Here is an 11,968-nt window from a genome sequence, read left to right on the forward strand (position 1 = left end):
CTTCTTGACAAGCCATTAATATCGATCTGTTACAATCCACCCACTTCGTCTACTAATAGTACAGTCAATCAATACTGTTATAAACAATCAGCTTCACCAACTAATGTTACAAGCCACGTGATATTGATGGAATATAACAATGGGGTAAAACCTCACTCACTCACTACTACTGTTATGATCCACCCACTTCGCCTACTACTGTTACGTTCCACCCATTTCGCCTACTACTGTTACGATTCGCCTACTACTTTTTCGATTCGCCTACTACTGTTACGATCCACCCACTTCGCCTACTACTGTTACGATCCACCCACTTCGCCTACTACTGTTACGATCCACCCACTTCGCCTACTACTGTTACGATCCACCCACTTCGCCTACTACTGTTACGATCCACCCACTTCGCCTACTACTGTTACGATCCACCCACTTCGCCTACTACTGTTACGATCCACCCACTTCGCCTACTACTGTTACGATCCGACCACTTCGCATACTACTGTTACGATCCACCCACTTCGCCTACTACTGTTACGATCCACCCACTTCGTCTAGGACTGTTACGATCCACCCACTTCGCCTAGTACTGTTTCAGTCCACCCACTTCGCCTACTAATATTGCAGTTCATCCTATTCGCCTACTCGCGTTACAGTCTACCCTCTTCACCTACTAATTTTACAGTCCATCCTCTTCGCTTACTAATATTACAGTTTTCCCTCTTCACCTACAGTAGTTTCACCCCAGTCACTTCGCCAACTACAGTTCCATTCCACTCACTTGGCCTACTGAATATTACATTTTCATCCTTCGTCTTCAAATATTATTCCACCTAGGTGCACCTCACCTACTGACATGAGAGCGTACCCACTTCGCCTACAAATATAGCAATCAACCGATGTGGCCTACCAATAAATAGTCCAACCAATTCATCTACTACAATTGCAGTCGTATTTGGCCAACTCATATTACAAGTCACCTACTAGTGCCACAGTCCACCCATCTCATTTACTAATGTTAGTAATATATATAACATTCTACTTTTTTCGCCTATCAATGTTAGCACTCACACTCAGCACACGAATGTTACAGTCGACCCACATCGACAAACATATGTATCATCTTCCAATCTTTTACCCAAACTTGTTTACAGTGACAGTCCACCCACGTCGCCAAGTAATGTAAATCGATGCACTGTCATTTCGAAGTACAGATTAGAGATTCTGGGTCTGTCCGTACGATACCGTGTTCTTTGGTTTTATCAAGCAGTACACATCTACAGCTATGTCACCAAGCAGTGCACATCTACAGCGTGTGTCACCAAGCAGCACACATCTACAACGTGTGTCACCAAGCAGTACACATCTACAGCGTGTGTCACCAAGCAGCACACATCTACAGCGTGTGTCACCAAGCAGCACACATCTACAGCGTGTGTCACCAAGCAGCACACATCTACAGCGTGTGTCACCAAGCAGCACACATCTACAGCGTGTGTCACCAAGCAGTACACATCTACAGCGTGTGTCACCAAGCAGTACACATCTACAGCGTGTGTCACCAAGCAGCACACATCTACAGCGTGTGTCACCAAGCAGCACACATCTACAGCGTGTGTCACCAAGCAGCACACATCTACAGCGTGTGTCACCAAGCAGTACACATCTACAGCGTGTGTCACCAAGCAGCACACATCTACAGCGTGTGTCACCAAGCAGCACACATCTACAGCGTGTGTCACCAAGCAGTACACATCTACAGCGTGTGTCACCAAGCAGCACACATCTACAGCGTGTGTCACCAAGCAGTGCACATCTACAGCGTGTGTCACCAAGCAGTACACATCTACAGCGTGTGTCACCAAGCAGCACACTTTTACAACGTGTGTCACCAAGCAGCACACATCTACAGCGTGTGTCACCAAGCAGTACACATCTACAGTGTGTGTCACCAAGCAGTACACATCTACAGCGTGTGTCACCAAGCAGCACACATCTACAACGTGTGTCACCAAGCAGCACACATCTACAACGTGTGTCACCAAGCAGTACACATCTACAGCGTGTGTCACCAAGCAGTACACATCTACAGCGTGTGTCACTTCTGGCTTTCCTCTCACATGTAAATTGATACGGCTTGGTATAAATGGAATAATGTTCAAATACAACTTCAGTTACATCACGACTTCGTCTACTGTTACATCACGACATCGTCTACCACTGTTACAACACCACTTCCTCTACTTATGTTTCATCGCGACTTGAAAGGAAACGTCAGTGCCTTTGAGGTATTCATGTCGTATCTGTGTCACATGAAAAGGATTCATGCTTGATTGATGCTATTTTAGAAACCATTTCTGTCTTTTGATTCACCCCCCAAGCTACATGCAACTGATCACTCAGCAATATTCCAGCTATTTGGTTGAGTCTGTAAATAAGACAAGACAATCCAATGATGAACCCCATGAGTATCGATCCACGCGACAGGGATACGATGAAATTACCAACTCACCAACCTGGCCACCCGATTCATTTAGTCGCCTCTTACGGCAAGCATGGGTTGTTGGAGACATGTATTCCTACCCGGAATCTACACGGATGTACATGGGATTTAGGATCACCGTATGTCTCCAAGGATCACAGCACGATGGCCTTTGCATTTTGCTACGGCTATTGGAAACAGATATTATTGATTAGCTTCTAGTCTTTGTCAAATGTATTAGAGATCGACTATTTACTATTCTTGTACACAGCATACCACTTATAGGACTGATGCCGCTTAAAATCATATCTTGGTAATGTAGAAAGGTGAGGTTAGTGAAATGGGGTTTAACGTCGCGTCCAAGATAATTGCACTTATATAGCGACGTGCATGCGCGTGTATGTGTGATACCATGCCGCAGTTTAACATGAATACCCCACTCAGACACAGTATACTGACTCCGAGCCGACCAGTCCTTGTTTTGGCCGCTTAATGCCGAGCGCCAGACAGGGTAACAACAAGTACCATCTTTTAACGTCTTTTGGTATGACGCGGCTTGGGATCGAACCCCGGACCTTCCGCTCTCCGGGCGGACGCTCTACCATTAGACCACGGAGGCGGTCTAATGTAGAAAGGCACACCTTAACTTGGGAAAAGTTATTGCAAATATAAACGTCAACGCCAGAGATTATCAAATCAGATTCCAATGGGCGTCTCTTCATCTAAAATATAACCGTTGGGACGTCTGTGGTGTCATCTTTAACGTAATTAGAACATCATGTATGCCTATACCATCACAGCAAGAAAACTAATACTATGATCAAGGTTAGTTTTGTATAATTCCTGATTCCAAGTTTTAGTTAACACCGACGCCAATGAAGGATGACGTGCTGCAAACATAATTTATGAAGAGGAAACTAGATGAAATACAAAGCAGTGGTAATTTCAGTATTTCAGATACGTTAAATCACCAACGCGTGCCAACGTTTGGGAGGAAAGCCTGATTTTATGCAGGTCGTATACTTTTACCATGTTAGCGAAACTCGGATATAGTGCTAATAAACCAAGGATTCAGGACATACCTGGAACTCGATCACAAGAACGTCGGATCCCCGCACGCAAGAGACGCAATTATTGACATCGAATATACCGGTGCCAGCCTTCTCCTTATTTCAAATATTCTCTCAATTATTTTTAATGCACCGCCATATATTTTGCATTCTGAAATTGTTACCTTGACCATTTCCATCAAATTACCAGGTTTGCTATCCATTACACCTGCCCAATCCACACTATCCATCAAGGACATGTTGTTAACCTGGAACTGAGATAAATGCTGTTATTATCAAAATCTAAGACGCCATTTATAAATCGGGAAAAGAAGCTAAATGTTCTCTACTTCAAAGAATCCTTTGAGACAAATTACTGAGCAAGATCTCTCACTGCTTATGGATTAATATCACACTACCAGCAGATAACCTTGGCAACACTGTATAAATCACATTTTGTCTACTTGTCCAGTTGGTAGTAGGTGAATGGCTATAAATTAATCCCCGATTCCAGCCTGCACAATAATGCTAATCACCCCCAAATTTTACTGCACAAAATGCCTTTCCCTAAGTACCCAATAGTCAATGGGAAATGCTTCTTAATATACCCATAATTATATGATACACACCACGTCGGTAAGCATAATGTATATTTGATACAGGAAGGAGCGATTGTAATATAAGTAGGAAAGTGTGATTTCCCTTGTGATTCAGGAATGGTTCACTGTGTGGCATATAGCCTTTTCCAAATCCAATAATTCATTGCCAAATTGAAATCTGATTTAAAACATTTTTTTCTTTCAAAATAATATGAAACTAAATTTGTTTCAGAACTTTAAGGTTTTCGGGCTATCTCATGATTTATACATTTGTACGTATTCGGGCAAGAGATATCTAAGAAGCATTCGATTTGGACCGTAAAAGACCTAAGGTTTTAAATACAGAAAAGTAGAAACAGCTGTCAAGGTACCTAACTTACGATATGAGGTAAAGCATATGTGATGGTCGCTTATGTTTGTGTTTCTGCGCCAAAGTGTTGAAAGTCTGTTTATTTGAGTAACGCTGCAGTGCATGATGCGCAAAGAGTATATGACGCATAGTATAATATAGTATAGTATAATACATCATGATATTGTATATTACATACACACACATACACACATATTATTCACATATAAATTATGACCTGGCACACGTAATGGATTTTTCAACTCCATACACCACTATCACATACGACAAAACGTAAGGAAAATACTCGTTCCTTGATCAATGGGGCTCTTATTCATAAACGTGGTGACCATAGATATAGTTACTGTCTGCAAAGGTTCAGGACAATTTATCAAAACTGAAAGTCAATGTCATCTGACGTTTACTAAGAAGCAGTACGTGAATAGCTGGACTTTCTCATCTAGGTAAAATTTAGACAACCCCATTTGGCACAAGGTTTAATCCACTCCTTGCTGTTCTGTTTTTTACACATATGAAACGGAATTTCTGCTCGGGTTGGCAAAACCAAATCAAGTGAATTTAGCAATGAAGTGTAACTTTTGCTTCAGGTACGTGGGTGATCTGATAGCGTTCAATAACGGTCAAATAGCCAATTACCCACCTGGGACCTGTGAAATCGCCTTGTCAGTTTCATATTATTAATGATCTATTAATGAAAGATTCAGAGTGACACAGAACTACCCACAAGACTGTATGACAAGAGGGATGACTTCAACTTTCCCCTTATGCCGAGTAATATCTAGCAGCTCCAGACTTTAGTGTCTACATTTCACAAATTATGAAGTACAACCGGGCACTCTCTTTCTACGAATATTCCAAAGACTCTTGTTGTTTGATCAGGGTAACAACACTATAGGTCTTAGTGAAGCTTTTAAGCAGCTTTATGTGAGACATGTGTAAGACATTACCAAATTTTGTCGCCTCAGTGACAAAAAATATGTCCGGTGCAATTTCCTCTTTTGACTTGAACTTTGTGATGTGCCACCTGAGTCCCTTCACTGTAGATGGCAAAGTGGATAGACTGTAAAATTAAAAGATAAATGGGCCAGCTGTGCCTCTTATGCCCCTGGAAGGTGCGTAAGGTGGTGAGGTGAAATGGGATTCGCATTCACGATTATTGCACTTATATAGCGACGAGCAGGCACTAATGTGTGACTCGTCCTCGACTTGTTCTTGTCCAGACTTTTGCCTGTTTTACAGTACCAACACACTGAGGTACCACACAGCAGTTTAACATGGATACCCTACTCAGACACGAAATACTCAGAGCTGTCCAGTCCTTGTTTTATCCCCGTAATGCCAAGCGCCTCTTTAACCCCTTAATGCCGAGCACCAAACAGGGTAACAACAAGTACCATCTCCTAACGTCTTTTGGTACGACGCGACCTTCTCACTATCCGGCCAGACGCTCTATCTACTAGGCCACGGAGGCGGTTGGATGTTGTATAAACCGGTGACCACCAGATGTTCCTTACTCTGTATAGTTCCGTTATTGTGTAAGAGTATGTTAATACATGCAATAACGTATCACTACTGCTGTATCTGAAAACAACGATGATTTAACCTTTTGAATTGTCCTCGGTGGGTGGAGAAGTGTATGTTGCCATCAAGCAGCATTTAATTCGAACAGTACTGTTCAAACTGATATGTGCAACGACACTGAAACATTTGATTCATTTTACAGTTGCAAAAGTGATGTCTGAGTGGATTGCAATGTGTGGGTTTTTCTATTTGCGTCAATGTTGTGTGGGGGAGTATGTATGGCCACATATGCAAGTTTTACCTGCACGCCATTCTTCCTCCGTAATTTATTAAGCTTTTGTCTAATGGTATCTACAACTGTAGGAATCTGGGGAATGGTCCCTATGTTTGTTACCAGATCTACCTGAAATGATGATCAGGTTGTTCTTTGGTGTCGCTCATGCTATCATCAGATGGTTTGTCTCACAATCTTGACTCGATTGTTTACACGCCGTCGTAATGCTTTTGCAAACGTGAATTCTGCATATCTGTGGAAACATTCATGATTTGTCGTAAGAAGGGATCGGGTGGTCAGGCTCGCTGACTTGGGTTGATGCATATCATCGTATCCCAATTACGTGGATCGATGCTCATGATGTCAATCACAGGACTGTGTGGCCCAGACTCGATAATTTACAGACCGCCGTCATACAGCTGGAATATGTTTTGGTGTGGCGTTAAACAACGAACAAACAAACAAACAAATCTAAAGACATAAAATCATGTAATTAATACATTAGTAGATAATGTTTGCACTTTTAAGGTTATTAAAAATGTAATGTTAGAAACAATAATGAATTTTCACGAAGCTGAGGCTATGTATCGTCATCAATAAGTGTATGGACGTTTAGTGACCTATTGGTCCTCAGGTTAGATAACAGTCCAGCAATGATGAAAAGTGACTGTATTGAGTAGTTGAGCTTATCCAAAATTAACATTCAAAGTTTAGGTGCAGTGTTGAATTGGGTATATGAGCTCGAGTGATGACAATTGTGGATATTATGTCGTCTATAAATTGTAAGGTGTATTGTTTATCAGAGCACATATAATTGTTGACGCATGTTGTTTACCTTGCACATACACCCATTCAGGGAACAGTTGGTTATACTGGATGCATGTGGAGGATTACATATTGTATCTTTAGTCAAGGGAGTCAATGAACGCACTTGCCCGACATCAGCAAGGGTATACGTTATATACCTCAATACTATATGTACAAATCTGTTTTAATGCAAGAGGAATAAAATATATACTTATGTATATCCATGCAAAACGTCGTCTCTGCAGGCAAGTATTTCGTGTGCGTGCAACACATACGTAATTGGTTGTTCTCGTGCACGCTGGTTGAATGGAAATGTAATTGTTCATGTTCGCAATGCCTAATAGATGAAGTTACATATGATGTGATGCAGGGTGAAATATTAAATGGCCTTCTTATGTACCAGAGTAACAGTGTCTATTTGTTTATCTATAGGAAACCAAGTTAGAGAGTTATTATGTTTCGTGAACTCTGTGCGTGTCATATTTGCGTTCACAGTTAAGACTCGTGCTTATCTCGAGACTGCAACATATTGTTATCAGGTCTGGGTGACAGCACATATGATTTCATGATGGGAATATATCGATTAATGGGTTTAAAAAAAAACCCCAAAGCATCAAGGCATCGGATTGACAAGCAATGGACATCTCCCCAAATCATTTGTCACTTCATCTCATCCATACTGTCCACACAAACCCACTTCTTGCAGACCCCCTAATGCCAATCACTATATAAATAACATCTACCTTGCAGTCACCTTATGACAATCATAAGATCAGGTGCAGGAGCTCCAACTGGCAGTCCCCCTTATGACAATCATTGGATAAGGAGGATTAGCTCTAACTGACAGTCCCCCTTATGACAATCATTGGATAAGGAGGATCAGCTCTAACTAACAGTCCCCCTTATGACAATCATTGGATAAGGAGGATAAGCTTTAACTGACAGTCCCCCTTATGACAATCATTGGATAAGGAGGATCAGCTCTAACTGACAGTCCCCCTTATGCCAATCAATGGACCAGTTCTAACTGACAGCCCCCTTATGACAACCATTGGATAAGCAGGAACAGTTCTAACTGGCAGTCACCTTTATGACAATCATTGGATCAGTTGCATGAGCTCTAACTGACAGTCCCCCTAATGACAATCATTGGATAAGGAGGATCAGCTCTAACTGGCAGTCAACCTTATGACAATCATTGGATAAGGAGGAACATTTCTTACTGGCAGCCCCCTTATGACAATCATTGGATAAGGAGGATCAGCTCTAACTGGCAGTCAACCTTATGACAATCATTGGATAAGGAGGATCAGCTCTAACTGGCAGTCCCCCTTATGACAATCATTGGATAAGGAGGATCAGCTCTAACTGGCAGTCAACCTTATGACAACCATTGGATAAGAAGGATCAGCTCTAACTGGCAGTCAACCTTATGACAATCATTAGATAAGCAGGAACAGTTCTAAATGGCAGCCCCCTTATGACAATCATTGAATAAGGAGGATTAGCTCTAACTGACAGTCAACCTTATGACAACCATTGGATAAGGAGGATCAGCTCTAACTGGCAGTCACCCTTATGACAATCATTAGATAAGCAGGAACAGTTCTAAATGGCAGCCCCCTTATGGCAATCATTGAATAAGGAGGATTAGCTCTAACTGGCAGTCATCCTTATGACAATCACTGGATAAGGAGGATCAGCTCTAACTTGCAGTCACCCTAATGACAATCACTGGATAAGGAGGATCAGCTCCAACTGGCAGTCACCCTTATGACAATCATTAGATAAGCAGGAACAGTTCTAACTGGCAGCCCCCTTATGACAATCATTGAATAAGGAGGATCAGCTCTAACTGGCAGTCCCCCTTATGACAATCATTGGAAAAGGGGGATCAGCTCTAACTGGCAGCCCCCTAATGACAATAATCGAATAAGCAGGATGAGCTCTTACTGGCAGTCACCCTTATGACAATCATTGAATAAGGAGGATCAGCTCTAACTGGCAGCCCCCCTTATGACAATCATTAGATAAGGAGGAACATTTCTTACTGGCAGCCCCCTTATGACAATCATTGAATAAGGAGGATCAGCTCTAACTGGCAGTCACCATAATGACAATCATTGGATAAGGAGGATCAGCTCTAACTGGCAGTCACCATAATGACAATCATTGGATAAGGAGGAACATTCTAAGATGACAATCCGTGGGCATAGACGACCAGTTTTGCCGAATGGATTTATATGAAGAAAAAATATACAAACATGTGCTCATCAATGATACGATTATAACATATACTTACAACGAAATACGATAGATAGAAACCAGTGCCATCGCAAACAACCCTCAATCTGAACTGGTTGTAGGAACAACTAAATTAATGACCAACCAAGGGCTGGTGTCCATACTGATCCTGTCTATGTTACAACAGGCTTGGGGATAGTGTAATGGCAACTCAGACAATTTAATATTCTGTTAATAAGAAGCTTAGAATAAATACAGATGAATTAAACAAACTATTGTGAGTTCGAAATGCCCTCAGACACCTATGAAGGCAGGCAATGTTTTGGTAGACATAAGGCAGTTAGTTCAAAGTCCACATGCATTGAGAGTGAACGTAAGAAAGACATTATCGATTTGAAACATAAATAGTTTCTCGTTTCCGTCGTGCTGGCTTGAACTAATGACCGCTTCATTACCAGCGTCCGAAGAAGCAGATGAGAGATCTAAATATGAAAATCACATGAACAGTCTTCGTGGAATACGAGTGATTAAAGGTTCGAAATTGGGCCATGTGTCTAGTATGTTGATGTTTGCAACATGTATCTGAACATGAATTAGAGTGAGTTCGGTTTAACGCCACTTTGAACTGTGTTTAAGTTGTATTCCTCGCATCAGAGAACGCAAAGCGCTTTGGCGAAAGTCAGGAACACGGGTATGGAATATTAGATCATGAATAATCATCGGGTTAAATCTGGGATTCGAACCAATCTATCATCCTGGCCCGGATATTTCTTGATGGAACTCGCAATTAAAAAAATATATCACATAAAACATTTTTAATGCCGTCCATTTTGAGACATATGCATTTGAATTTTCAGCGGTACAAACGATGTGACGCTGTGTTAATTATATTAAATTACCTGCAGATTAGTATATCATGTTCTTCTGAAACAATATTAGAAAATGCATCAGTTAGGTTACGCATTATGTCGTTTTGTCATGACGTTAACGAAATATGTATGTCCAACACTGGATTATTTCCGATGAATATTCCGAGATTGTCTGGCAGGTTTCGGAATGTAAATATCGATTGATCTTATTTGTGGCACCTGTACACGAAACATCCACAATTCGTCATGTATGTGAAAGAACATTGAATCGTTAAACAACTTGTGTGCAAAATGTCAGATTTGGGAACTAGAAATCCAATAATGCACTGCCAGTGTATCATATGTATTCGTTGAGGTGTTAAGAAGCTTTCATGAGCTGACTTCCTACCTAGTGACAAATGATCTACGAGGTTTTCATCCGTATCGATCTTTTGTGTCTGTTTGCTGAGCGGCGTTGCAGCAAAGGGAGTCATGATATATCTTCAAACTCTAGACAACCTCTAATAAACCGTTTACATGATATTATTTACATGTCCACGCATGTCTGACGTAAGGCAACATTGTAAACACTTTAACACTCACCGGCATAAGATGGAGGCAGCCACAAATATGCTTCAGGTCACCTGTGAGATTTATACCATCGTGGTGCTACCGAATCGCAAATCTCCAAATTTGTATTTATACAAGAGTATTACCATTATGAGGCTGTCAATGGAATCTGGGGGAAGTCTTTCCGCGCAAATTTCGATCCACAAACGGTTCAATAACGCGATGGCTTGAGTGTTAGAGAGGAGGCATGCGATAGCCCAAGTGGTCTACTGTATTTATACAGCTTTGCGGGGGGTCAACTCATCGTCCCAAAATCATTGATTGGAAGCAGACTTCACACCTCCCAACAATGCAAATTCATTTCCTCGCATAACAGTTGTCCATAACAGTGTCTATGCCTATGCTCGCTGAAAAATGGTCATCTAGTCTGATACACATCAGTCGCTTCATGCCACTATGATCACAAGCAGTGTTAGATATTTCTGATTTCTATGACAACCACACTGCATGGTACATGACAATAACGCTGTGAAAATCCTCTTACCTTATTTATCAATATCCTATTCAGGACTGCATGTTCGACAACACTTTATAACAATATCCCTTCTCCGGTATCAATGATAGAATCAGTTCTCTACCACATGCAGACGATCGCGCAGACGACCTTACCTTGGACAATGATGCACTTCCGGGGGTCCACACAGACCAAGGTAGACCCAGGGGAGAGACAAATTACCCAAATTGATAGTTTGACGACTCGTTCAAGACACGCGAATTTTGTAGCGTGTACGAACAAGGCTTACGGTCTTGATTGATTACGAACTATTGTTTGTTAAGGCTTTCAAAATAATAAACCTCGATCAATAAACACAGTCTCTCCGCCAAGCGCGTGCTGACTTCTGATAAGACTTAAAGCAGAACATGTCCTTTATTGATTGGTGTGACGGTACATGTACAAAGAGGACTAGGCTTCCACTATGAGATGAGTGGCTATTTCGGGGTTGTCAGCCTTGCGTCACGGGACTGACAGATCGCAGAAAACAAGCCTATTTACCTTGCTACTTCTACCATTTGTGTCAGGTTTGGGCCTTGTGATCAGCTTCTCTAGTCATCGTTTCATCTGCCGGCCAAAGAAGACCATTTTTTATGGTAAAGAAGATCTGAGTTTTGTTGTTGCTTCTGATACTGTTATTCTGATTGAAGAGAA

The 11,968-nt window shown here is 41.6% G+C and overlaps 1 protein-coding gene across 2 annotated transcripts in view; it reads right to left on the reverse strand.

The window, feature by feature from the left end:
• LOC124132154 (innexin unc-9-like) overlaps window positions 1–11,571 on the reverse strand; it is a 190,925-nt gene extending 179,354 nt beyond the window's left edge. Inside the window, exon 1 of one of the 2 annotated variants that reach the window (XM_046495885.2) lies at window positions 11,431–11,571. The gene's annotated coding sequence lies outside the window, so the exon portion shown is untranslated. The other variant, XM_046495884.2, reaches the window with a different exon arrangement.
• Between the last annotated feature and the right edge of the window lie 397 nt (window positions 11,572–11,968).

The sequence above is a fragment of the Haliotis rufescens genome, unplaced genomic scaffold, assembly GCF_023055435.1.
Source record: "Haliotis rufescens isolate VD_foot unplaced genomic scaffold, xgHalRufe1.0.p SCAF_4, whole genome shotgun sequence".
Lineage (NCBI taxonomy): Eukaryota > Metazoa > Mollusca > Gastropoda > Lepetellida > Haliotidae > Haliotis > Haliotis rufescens.